At 38.7% G+C, this 13,318-nt stretch overlaps 1 long non-coding RNA gene across 1 annotated transcript in view; it reads right to left on the bottom strand.

Moving 5' to 3' along the window:
* LOC137188809 (uncharacterized) overlaps positions 1-13,318 on the bottom strand; it is a 374,566-nt gene that overhangs the window by 264,035 nt on the left and 97,213 nt on the right. The window lies entirely within an intron of this gene.

Raw genomic sequence — 13,318 nt, 5'->3', positions numbered from 1 at the left:
CGCGCTCTGAGCGCCACCTACAGGCGACAAGCGGCACGTGACGTTAGGGCTGAGTGAGGCAGAGCACGAGGCTCAAGGTGCAGGCTTTTTTTCCCGCCACTGTGAAGCAAAGAGCAGCAGGGGAAATATAACAAAATAGAGTCCGTGGTGTGAAATATAGTGATATTTATTCGACATTATGACTGTTGTTGCACCGGTGGCTGTTATATGAACACAGCGCAGCATGTGGTGGATGGAGGCTGTTCTCTAAAGCAGCTTACTGTACTCTAATATTACATACAACACATATGGATTATGATTTTGCATATGGCTGCCTCCGTTTGGCGATCTGCTTAAAAAGCTAATCCAAATGCATCATTGAAAGAGAATTAAAGCGTATTTTCTAACACTTAATGTCACCTTTTGCTCTTCTTAATAATAGATAGATAGATAGATAGATAGATAGAGTACTTTATTAACTCCAAAGGGAAATTAATATGTTAAAGCAGCCACTTGACATCAATCAAAATACAAAAACAATGAAGTAGGTGAAAGAAACAATACAATTAAAAGCTAAATTATATACAACAACTAGAGACATAACCATAATTATAATACTATTTGCTGAGTATAAACTGATCAGTGATGTTAATGTGCTATAGTATAATACACTAGTGCAAGTCAAGTGGGTGAAATATCATATCAAGTACTTTTTATCTGAATTTATTTGTTAAAAAGTGAAAAAAAATCTATCAGTGCTTTAAAACTATTTTAGCGTGTCCCTGTAGCCTAGATACCCAATGAAAAAGAATAGTAATGTAGGTTGCTGCACTAGAATCAAGAAAAATACAACTTGATTTTATGAAAATATTTGACACAAGTTGGATTTTAATGGAAATACACGATAATAATATCACTGCACTGCAATATTTACCATCAGTTCAAGTAAATATGCCTTTTGTACACAATAACAGACAACAGTAACATTGACATAGGGCCTATAAGTACCACTTGTGTGATCTCAGCTGTATATAGATTTTCTGCTTGTTCTTCACACAGAAAATATATATTGTTTACAGTAGATTTTACAGTAGAAACATCATTCTGTATTGTGAGCTCAGTGGTGGAAGAAAAAGTAGTGATACCATGATGTTAAAAGTATTAGTACAAGTTCAACATTTTACCTAAAAGCACAGAAGTATCATCTACAAAATGTACTCAAAGTGTCAAAACTAAGAGTATACATATTGCAGTATGGCCCCTTTCAGAGTTATTGAATTACAATTACTGATGCATTAATTTGCAGTTAGCATTATAATGTAACTTGCAGTACTAATTCCAACAACTTTATTTTACTGCTAGACAGTTTTTCTTTAGTTTGTCGCCAGAATAATCCAATTATCACATGTTTTTCTTGGGTTTCCTGATTAGCTGTATAATATATATTTAACTCTCTGGAGAGTTATAAACATTAAATACCAGTTTCTAAGTGGATTTCTTTTCCTTTTTGCTTGACATTTCTGAGCGATGTTTACTGTGTCTACTTTGCCGCCTGGCTAATCAGGTCTCTGTAAATAGCAGTTTGTACTTTTGGTTAATTACAGAGACATTAAGATCACAGAAATGGGAGGGTTGATGAGCATAGCTGCGGCTCATGTGCCAGGATTCACACACCCTTAATTTACCACGACATGCATGATCAAAATATTACATCATACGCTGAAGCAGATGCAGTTGTCGTCTCTGTATTTTAGTGGTCTGAATATGTTTTCTTTCATCTACAATCTTTGGTTGTTACACCTGGACCAAATCACAGGGTGATGAAACAGTAGTATATTGATTTTTGGGCAATTTTAGAGGTTGTTTTTTGGGTTTGGGGGAACTTTTTTAACTGGATTTGTTTCCTTTTTTTTAAACCATAATACTTTTGTGAAAGAAGGATGTGTATGATCTGGTTAATGAAATGTTTTTGTCTTGTGTTTCTTTTTTTTTTTTGTTTGATTTTAACTTGAACGAATTGAAGGACAGGTTCAGAATATTTCAAGTGAACAGTGAAATATGTTTTTCTTGCTGTAATCATTCCTCCTGTTCATACTGACCATTAGAAGATCCCTTCATAATGCACTCATCTGAAGCTAATATGAAGCTTCAGCGTCCAAATGAGTCAAATCAAGTAGATATCTTTCAACGTTACAGTCTTTTTAGTGTCAAAGTCCCTCTTTTTGTCACTATACTTCCACCTGCAGCTCAACAGGGAAACACAAAGAGGGAATCTGACGCTAAAAAGACTGTAAATGTGGCAGATATCCACTTGATATGACTAACTCACACTACTGTATCTCACTTCCTGTTTGCTCGACTCGTTTTCCGAACCAAAATTCATGAGAATCTGTTTGACAAATGTCAAGAGGTGTCACACGTTAGCGGATTTGGATTTTGGCCTCCATGACATCACATGATCACAGCGAGGAAAACCTCTTTCACTGCTCATACGGACGCCTGACTGCTGTTTTAAGACAGGATGGAAAAACTGTGAACTCGTCCTTTAAAATACAAGTTGTCTGATCACGAGGGAACCGATAAACACTCGACATCAATATCAATCTGTTTCTGTTCTTCAGGTTTGCTAATATCGTCACCGAAACTCTTTTTCCTCTTCCTGTTGTTTATCGTTGATCAGACAACTTGTATTTTAAAGGACAGGTTCAGAGATGAAGAGTTGTTATCAGAAGAAAAGCAAAGGCAGGAAGGGAGAGAGGACACAGACAGACAACAGCCACCGAGATGACGGAGGTGAAAGTGTGTGTGTGGTCATGACTGTAGGTTTACCGTCTCTCACTTCATGTTTACTTGTCTTGTTTTCTGAGCTGAAACTCGTGAGAATCTGTCTGACAAATGTCAAGAAGTATCACATGTTCTTTTAATAGCCGGTAAGAACAGCTATGTAGTCAGACATGGTTCTATCTAAACAACAAACTGCTGCAAGGTCTCCAGTATTTCCTCTACTGTATTTGTAATGAAAGAAATGTGATAAAGTCCTCTTTCACTGTCATTGTGAACATTTACCTTGCTTCTGTTGAACACAGCGGTGCGTCTGGGCTCTGTCTGTTCTCTCAATGTGTCAAGGTTCACATGTACACCAGCAGGGTTTTTCTTTAGCAGAAAATACATGTTACCTTTTTTTTTTTTTTTTTTAGATTTTTTGCAATTTCTGACTCACTTTTCCATTTTTCTTTCCTTTGTTCCAATAAGATAATGAAGTGTGTTTCTTTTGTGTTACAAAAACAATTACAACGAGCAGTTTTTTTTTTTCCCAGGATGGTAAGACAATAGAAGACAATCATAGAGATATAATAATCCAAGGTAAATTTCTCTTCCACTCAGTGCATCTTTATTTTAAATCTTACAAGGAAGTTGAAGACTTGATTATACATATTTACAGGGTATTGGAGCCGCAGGCATAGAGCTTCATTTTCATTAAAACACATTGCCCAGTTTTCCTATGAAGAGGCCCAGGGGCAAAAACATTTTGCTACTGGGCCCCTATTGACCTCCCGCTTGTCAACCCCCCTGAGCCTTATGTGCATTGTGTGAGTACAGTGCACAGAAACATCAGTACTCCTGTTTGTGTGTCAATTAGTTTGTGGTAACTTGGTTAAAAATGAATAAAATGAATGCACTGGCCAATGCATTAATGTTATTAAGAGATCATTAAGACATATGCCATATAACTACAACTTCCCTATAATAAAAAAGGCAGAAAATACCCAAAAAATATTAAAAAAAAGAAAGAATGAATGTATTCAGGTGTGATGCAGCATGTTCTAACTAAAGTAATAAAGGTCTTTTTATACTATAACCCTGTATAGGACTGAACCACAAGATCAGGTCTTAATACAGGGCCCACCTTAGGTTATTTTGAGTCCAGGTCACATCAGAAAGTGGCACCAAGTTCAAAGAAAAAAAAAAACACCAGCACTAGACAATCACAATAGCTCTCCAAGCTGCTTTCTTTCTCTACTGTGGAGTTTACTGGCATTTTGTTCTCAGGATTGTTACATCTTTTCATTCAATACAGAGTTATTGAAGGCTGGCAAAAAAAAAAACAAACAAAAAAACGCTCTCAGTGTCAACAAGCTTTGCTAAATGACAGTTAGCAAACTGGCTAAATTCACACAGTTTGTTCAAAAAATGTATCTGTACTATTGACTCCTGTCTCTTACCTGTCTAAAGCACATTTCTTCTTCGGTGGAGCAGTTTATACCTTGACAGAGGAGGGTTAAAGACAACTAATAAGCTAACAAATTTGTGTGACGCGAAATATTCATGTAGATTTACTTCACATATCCATTGATTGCGGCAGTTCAATTGTAATTAAATGCTGGTGTGATCGAGACATAATGTTGCAAATTATCAAACAACAAGGTAACGTACGCCTCTGGGTGGATGCCTTAATCTCAGGTACTGTTAAGAAATGAACTAAAACACAGAATTTCTTCAGAATACTTTATGTCCATCACGAGGAAGTGAAAACTTGCTGCATGTCAGGATTCACTCTGACAAGCACGAGTTTTATATGACGGTGACATTAATCTTAAAAGTGAAACATGACAAAGCAGAATGAACTAAACCAAATAAAATACATGAACATTATATGGGTTGTTTCCAGATGAGGATAAATATATTTTTTTTTAGTGGATGTCTATCTGTGACACTGTCACTGGTGTTGTTCTGTGTTAACAAACCCCACCCGTCTGGCGCCAACAGTGAGTTAAATCAAAGCAGAAAACGGTGTTGTCAATACCGTTTAGTCTCTGTCTGTTTCCTTGGCTTGTTTTTCCTCATTGTCTTCCTGAAGACACGCTGTGACAGATTTGTCTCCAGAGGAGTTTAAAACCTCTGTGGTCGCCTTCGTTTCCCAGCATCCCTCTCAGTAATTAACCCTCGGGCCTGTGTGGACCCTGACTGATCAGCTGTAATATCCTTATCAATATTCTCTGTCTGTCCTCTGCAGATCAGCCCTGCTGCACTCACACTCATAATCATAGTTATGAAGTTAGTTCACAGTGTTGAAAGTTTGCTTGGTACTTAGTTATAAAAGTGATTCCAGGAGTTATAACGTGCATTATTTACACTTTCTAATAGTTCGTTATGCACTATCTGATCATTTGATCCTACAAACTGTCCTTTAATCATTTTCCAGATAGTCGCTGCACCAGTGAGCGTTCAAAAGCCTCCATATGTCCACACTGACATGTCACTAACCGAGCAGAAACATTTCTATTTCAATCAGTGCAGCTGCCTCCGCAGGTAATGGCTCACGTTTCGCTCGCACTTTACGTGCGTAACTGCAAATTTAAACTTCAAAGCTTCATTTTTTTTCTAATGTAAGTTCAAGCAGGAAGACTATGTATTACTCATTCATTCTCACCCCTCTCTCTCTCTCTGCCACCGCCTCTCCTGCTCTCGTATCAGCTGATTAGAGGCGTTACTTTGACTTAACAAACCAGATTCTGACACAGTTTCCATCAGCTTGTCACGTTGTAGCTGTCAGACTGTAAATGTGTAAATGTGTAAATGTGTGTCGACGTCAGCTGTCATTTCACCTTCACCTACGTCACATCAGCGCCTGCTCCTCTTCTCATCATCCAGATCCCAGTATTCCCAGATTCACCACCACCACCAGTTTACAGACTCCATTCTACTCACGCCTTAACTTCCCCCTTACAGATATGATGACATCACGATGGAGCCTAATCGCCAAGGACTTTTCACATTTTCATCTCATTATGCATGTTCAATAAAATGAAGTCTCTCCTGATTGTTCCTACACTGATTATGGATCGGCCTGTGAGTGCTCCCGTAACGCAGTTAGCCTACGCTCAATAACGAGCATGAATGCATCGTGTGTAAACACAGACGGGAGACTGAAGCTGCTGCTGATCTGCCAACCTGCCGGACGATCTTTCTACCCAGAAAAAGTTTTTAGATCTCTAGAGTGGATAAATCTGAGCACAGCAGCTTTAGTGTGGATGAGAAAAACTGAGCCTTCGGTGACGTCGGGTCTGGTCAGACATGGCCGAGGGCTGTGTGGCGATGTTGCTCTTAATCCTCTCTGCAAGCGCGTTTCCATCCACCTGTCGATTTGCATATTTAAAAACCTGAGTGGAAACATAGAAAATTTGAAAAAATGCTTGGTACAGATGGAAAACTGAAGCAAAATGTGACAAAGATGAATTTTCTTAGGCGATATTCTGGAAATTCAGTTAAAATCTGCACTAAACTTGGATGGAAACCTGGCTAGTAATAACTCATTTTAAAAGTCAGCTGTTTAGTTCTTTGTTGACCAAAAGAGGACAAAAAAAGAGGAGATTTAAGGCGTCAATATGCTTCAGTGAAATATCTACCAGGACTGCATCCTGCAAGTTTTGTAAGTTTTCCAAAAAAAAGGCCTGATATTCACATCCACACTTCACACAACTACTTCCGTCACTTTTCATGTGAACGACCGAGAGCATTTTTTGAAACTGTCATAAAGTGTGCGCTGTTATCCCCACTGTGCGATTGATTGCGTCTCGTCCCACTCTGTGAAAACTGGCTCCCCCCCCCCCCCTCCCAACTTCAAATGTGACCGTTCAGAACAGATAGAAAAACTTTTCTTTACCATCTGATGCGGTCGGACGACACGTCGCGGTTAATTTCAAGCAAACTGAACTCTTTGGTGTTTTCATCTCGTTCGGGTCTTTATGAAAAACAAGCTGAACACACAATTTGTTGTTTTCACACATAAACAGCTTTGCAAGTTTAGTGAAGATATTGTGTAATTCTCTGTAATATTAGTTATTCATTTTCACAGTAATAACAGTATTTTTCTATTAAAAGTGATAAAACATCAGGGTTGTCATAGAAACGAGACGAAAACAGGTAAAGAAGAAGGAAGGAAGGATTTTTTTGCATTTTTACTGACCTTACCTCCTTTTTTTTTATTAATTTCTTTTCATAGTCGTCATTTTCTGTGTGTTTCCTGTAACAGGAGGCTGAGGACAGCTGTCACACCTGCAGACAGACGGACTGGAAGCGACATGAAGCAGGAAGAAAACACACCGACAGAGGAAATTAAGCTGATTAAACTTGGTATAAAAAACAACAAGAATCATTATAATCCTTCCTCAGATAATCATCATTAATCATCAAACAAAGAGAAACTGTTCTGAAGAAACAATTCTGCTTCGTTGATTTAAAAAAAAAAGTTGAAGACTATACTTGAGGAGAAAAGTGAACTATAATAGTCCCAGAGAGCATTGCTGTAGGAAACATCCAATCAGAGTTCCAACAAAGTTAAACTGCATTAATCCAAGTGGGCCAAACTGAGGGTGTCAAGGGGACACGGACAAATGGAAAGAAGCTGATAACAATATTAATTATTGAACTGAATTATTGAATTATTAATGCGAGGGAACGGACAAAGTAATTCAATGGTACAATGTGTGAAAGCAAGGCAAAAAAAAATAAAAGGGTCCCAGATGAGGATTTTGAGGAATGATTTGTAATTTCAGTGCACAAATGACTCATTTGAAGGAACCTTTATTAAAAAATTTTTTCCCTCCAGACACCTGCAGTCTGAATGCACCCATGTGGTCTGAACATTTAGATTACAGCATATCCTCGAGACGCACTTTAGTGCTCCGCTACACGGCCAAAAGTATGCGGATGCCTGATAGTTTAATGCGATTCTGACGCCACAGGCATTAATCTGCTGCTATAACAGTCTCCACTTTTCTGGGTTGCCAGCAGACGTTGTAACCTGGCTGCAGAGATTTTTTTTTTTGCTCTTATTCAGCCACAAGAGCATTAGTGAAGTCCAGCACTGATGTCGGGTGATAAGGTCCGGCTCGCAGTCGGTGTTAGATGAGGTTGAGGTCAGGGCTCGGTGCATTTCTTCCACAACAAACTGGGAAAAAATGTTGTTGTTTTCTTTTATTGACCCGGCTTGTCATGTATAAACAGAAAAGGGACAAAAACAAAATGTTGCCACAAAGCTCACTGTTGTCATCCTGGGGTTATGACCCCCCCCCCCCCCCCCCTGCCCCCGAAGGAGGCCTCCTGAGATAAAAACTGAGAAAAAAAAAAATTATTAAATGAATAAGAAAGAAAGAAAAAGTCTGTTTTGTTACTTTCTTTTCTTTTAATATGCTGGATGCTTTCACCTCCTCTGGCATCTCTGGCCTCTAAAAACCCTTTAAAATCAAACAGTCTGAGAAGGAAAAAATCACTTTTTGGCTCACAGCCTCGTGTCCACACCGCTGTGATATTACTTGATACTAAGAGGCCACAAGCAAGAAAAGATCAGCAACCACTGGTTTAAAGTATCATGTTATGCTGTAGCATTTCCCTTCATTGGAAGTAAGAGACCAAAGTAACAGCCCAGAGTGGACACACACAGTATACGGACATACATATATCTTAGTTTTGAAAACAAATACATTTTTAAGATGCTAAGCACAGATTTGGCTGCTGTGAGGTTTGGAGGAAGGCTGTTCTTGAGTAAATCAGAGTTGTTAGATCCTGGATCTTTGTTTGTTCTGGACTCTGTTTGAACATTTCAGTCAGAAGTAGGAATGTTTCTTTAAAGGGGCGTATTCGCCAACTAATATATTTTTATTTGAAATATGTCTATTTGAGTGCAGAGCAGCTCTGATTTCAGAAAATATAACCTGAGTTACAGGTTAGAGTGAGATACAGTATTTATTGTGATATGGGAGGAGTGTCAGTGTGAATCAGCAGTGGCAGGAAACTCTGGGAAAGACTTTGCTTTTCATCTCCAGCAATAACAAAATACTGAAGTTTAGGATGTGTTTTTAACCAACAGCAGAATGTTAACAGTCAGGTTAACTTGTGAAATACCACAATAAAGAGTGTGGTGAGGTTGCTCTGATAGGTAGGAGCCCTTTGCCTCATAATCCATCCATGATTAGAAACACATAGAAGAAACTGATCCATCTTCTCATCCGTCTCTGGGTTAGATAAAAAATGCTCGCTAAAATGCTGGAGTCCAGGAGCCAGATGCATAAATGATGCATACACACAAAATCCATGCAAATGCACATAAACTGTTTTTTATAAACCGAATATGTGGTGAGAATGAGCGCACCCCATGCATGCTTTAGACCGGGGGCGGGGGGACGTCCGGCTTCCGGGTCGTATGCGGTCTGCAAGACCGTTTGATCCGGCCTACGAGGCAATTCATTAATACAAAAAAATATCTCTGGACAAAAATGAGATAAAAGAAAATAACTGGTGGTTCCTTCCAGCTGAATGCCTGTCTGGGTAAACATCCATGTAACAGTTACGTGTCATTGGTCACATGCATCATGGAGACTGTCAAGAAGAGAAAAGCTTTCCAAGGGAAATAGACAAATGATCATTTATTTGTTGAAGTAAAAGTACCTAGTTTGTGGGGATGCACTCACAGTGATGAAAAAGCGTCATTACAGCTCGAAACATGCTCAACTGGATGAGTTGCAAGGACAAATGCATTTGGATAAAGTTTCGGTGCCCAACGAGCAGCTTTCACAAGCTTTGTGGTGAACGATTGAATCACTGAGAGGCTGAAACCTCATTCAGAAGGAGAATTTGTGAAGGAGAGTCTTGTTGCTGCTCTGGAGTCGCTAGCACCAGACAAAGTAAAACTGATCCAAAGTGTCAGTTTGTCTCAAAGAAAACGCATAACACACGCTGCCAAACCAGCCGTTTTTGTGTGCAGGATTACTGCTGAGTTTGATACGAGGGAAGAATTGCCGTCTTTACAAGCCATGCTTGGCTCTACCAAAGGTGAGGATTTGTTTGAGCAAGTTGTTGTGGCACATTTGAACAACCATTTGAAAAGTTAAGTGGCCTGACCACAGATGGAGCCCCGGCCGTTTTTTACCTGCAGAAGGGATTAACTGTATCGGCCATAAAAGAAATGAGTCGTCTCAGTCTTGATGATGTGATTTAGTTGTATGCCGCCGTATTATACATCAGGAGAGTCTGTGTGCACGTTCCCTGAAGTTCAACAGTGTAATGACAGCTGTCGTTTCCACCATGAACTTTATCAACAGCAGAGAGCTAAACAGCTGCCAGTTCAAGGAGCTACTGAGTGAGCTTTAATCACAGTACGGAGATGTGGTTTACCATTGTGAGATGCAATAGCTGAGTCATATTTTACAAACTGACGGAAGAAGTAAAACAATTCATGGAGACGAAGGGAAAAGTTGTTGTCGTGATAACAAGTGGCTGTGTGATGTGGCCTTCATGGTGGACATCACCAAGCTCAAAGGTCCCGACCGGCTTCTCAGCTTTCTGCTTTCAAAATTAAAGCTGTGGCAAACGCAACTATAAAGGTGAAACACTGTATTTTCCAACTGTGCAAGAACAAAAGCCTGCTGTGACATCCGAACATGCCAGTGAGTGTGTAAATATCCTTCAGGCATTTGGCGAGAGGTTTCAGGACATGAAAAGTAAACAGAAGGATCTGAGCATATTTGCTACGCCCTTTAATGTGGAACCAGCTGATGCGCTTGACAACCTACAACACGAGCTCAAAGCCAGGTACAACAACCTCCCTCCGCTCCTCTTCCATAAACCGTATGTACATCCTGAGGATTTCCCCCCGTTCTGAGGAGAGACATGCTTCTCTGTTTGGGACAACCTACTGCTGTGAGCAGCTCTTTTCCAAACTGACTCTTGCAAAGACTCAGAACCGCTCAAACCTGGAAAAACAGCCGCGAGCATCATCATCATCATCATCATCATCATCACGACCACCTGACCTCAGACGCCTCGCCAAGAGAAGCAGTTCCAGCCGTCGCATTAGAAAGCTTAGTTTGACCAATAAAAAGCAATAAAAAGCATGTTAATTCAATATATTTTACTATATTTTATTATTAATAATAGTAATAATGATAATAACTGTTCAAATCAATTATGAGATAAATTGTAATTAAACAATTTTATACAGCTCTTGAAGGATTTTATAAAAATAGAAAATAGAAATTAAAAAATTGACGTACACGTTTTTCTAAAGCGATCTGAGGATGATGTGATGAGGTGAAGATGAGATATAAGATGAGAGACGATAACTGATAATATGATAACCAGCTACACTGATCGTATGATAAACGTAACATTGATTAATTACTTTTATGTGATTAATTTTTATCATTCTTTTAATTCACATAGGAGTCGACATTTTATTTTGCTCTTAATATTGTTTTTATTTTATCCTGAGTTGCGTCACACCTTGTGATGTCAGTTTAATTAGTTTACAGCGATGCAAACTAATTATTGATTACATTTACATACATTATATGGACGGTATAAAGAGACAGAGTAATGATAGAGAACCTCGCCGGTGCAACACAATCTGTGAAACAGTACGTCTTCTTTCCTGTTTGTTTCATCGACAGGCGTCCAGACCGGTGGAGCAGCCGGCGAGTTGATATGAAAACGTCCGGTTCAGGACGTCTTCATCTGTTTATGACTGATTGTTAAAGCGGAAATGAGGCTCCTGCATGCGTTCATCTTTATAAATCTGATGTATATTTCTGGCTTTGTGCAAACACACAGTTTCATGCATCCGGCTCCTAGCCTTCCAGATGAGTGTCTCCTTTGACCCAAAGTCCACGTGAAGGTCAAAGGTCACCGAGGAGGAAGGCAGATAGCTCAGCCGAGCAGCTTCCTCCCTTTAAACAGAAGCTGCTTTACATTCAGCGAGCTTGTCTCGTCTCGCTTTGATGAATAGACTGTAATCTGTAATCTGCGGCGGCTACCTGCTGCTAACGAGCCAAATTAATTAGACACTGACAGTAAACATCTATCGATAAGATCAGATGAAACTTTATTGATCCCTGAGGGGGGAAATCGGCGCGTTGTAGCAACAAACAGTAACAGGAAACCACAGAAGCAGCGAGCAGGAGACACAGCTACAGTGAGAACGTACAAACTGAGAGAAAAAAAAAAGGAAAATAAATATTAATCAGAGCTTTTAGTGTTCAGTGTTACAGAAGAAGAACAATGGAATGAAAAAAGACCAAAGCTGTGACAATTAATGAAATACTTGCAGTATGAAAGAGTGACAAATTGCTTGCAGAAACACACACACGCACACACACACGCAGTTGACAAATTAGATTAACCTCCAGAGGTTTATTTAGAGAACCTTTGGTGTGTGTGTGTGTGTGTGTGTGTGTGTGTGTGTGTTTGTGTTTGTATGTACTTGTGTTTGAAGCATAAATAACGAATCACTGCTGGAAGTTGATAACACTGAGGGCTCTGGGGTAACTGCAGCGGGATGTGAGGCATCATGACTTGTGTTTTTGTGTTTGTGGCCAGAAGTATGTGGACACGTGTCTGTTATATTTTCTGTTCTTTCAGACCGGCTCAGTTTTTCCTGGTTTGATCTATTTGTCTATTTTTTTTAGACAGTAGTGTATTTCCAACTTTGGGTCAACAGTTTGTGTTTTTCTTCTTTCCTGTTTCAACATGACAAACACCCTCATGCATAAAACCAGGTCCATAAATAACAAGAATAATAATAATCTTTGTTATACAAGTGCATCACACAAGGCAGCAAATTAAAATCAACAAATTATAAAAATTTTATTTTATTTGAAATTTTAATTTGAGTATAAACCCCTTGTGAAACACCTTCTCGTTTTCAAAGGAGGTCCCTTCAACACAGAAAACATGAAAATGAAAAAAAAAACAATTGAACAAATAAATAAATAAATAAATAACTGTGATTATAACAAAAATAATTAAAATGCACAAAACAACCGATATAATAACCTCAATAAAGCAAAAAGAAAATAAAGGCTTTCACAGAATCAAAACATCTTTATAACAAGATTTAAAAAAAAAAAAAATTCAGACTAAATAAAACTCAGTGGTAGTGAGTCTACCAATAAACTAAAAGGGCAAAATAGTAAAATAAAAAAAGAAAGAGAATGTAAGAACAACAAAAGAAAATTAAAAAGAAATAAAAACTGAAACAAAAGACATTTAAAAGACAATAAAAACTCAACTTTACCTTCAACCGGGAGGAGCTCGAGGTCAGCTGGAAGTAGCATTAGCAGCTAACGCTAACATTTCCTGCTTCATGTTGAAGATCCTTTCAATAACTTTTTTTGTCAGTGTAACGGAGTTAGTGATTCCACTTGCCATAAGTAACCATCTTGCCATGTTTTGTTATTGAATACGCACTGAATCTAATTTATTATTAGTTACCCAACTCTTTTAATATTATGTTATTTACTTTGTTACTCTTACAGTGTAAGCTACTACAGAGTCTTATTTTTGA

This window comes from Thunnus thynnus, chromosome 9, assembly GCF_963924715.1.
Source record: "Thunnus thynnus chromosome 9, fThuThy2.1, whole genome shotgun sequence".
NCBI lineage: Eukaryota > Metazoa > Chordata > Actinopteri > Scombriformes > Scombridae > Thunnus > Thunnus thynnus.
This window is presented reverse-complemented; position numbering and strand designations above follow the sequence as displayed.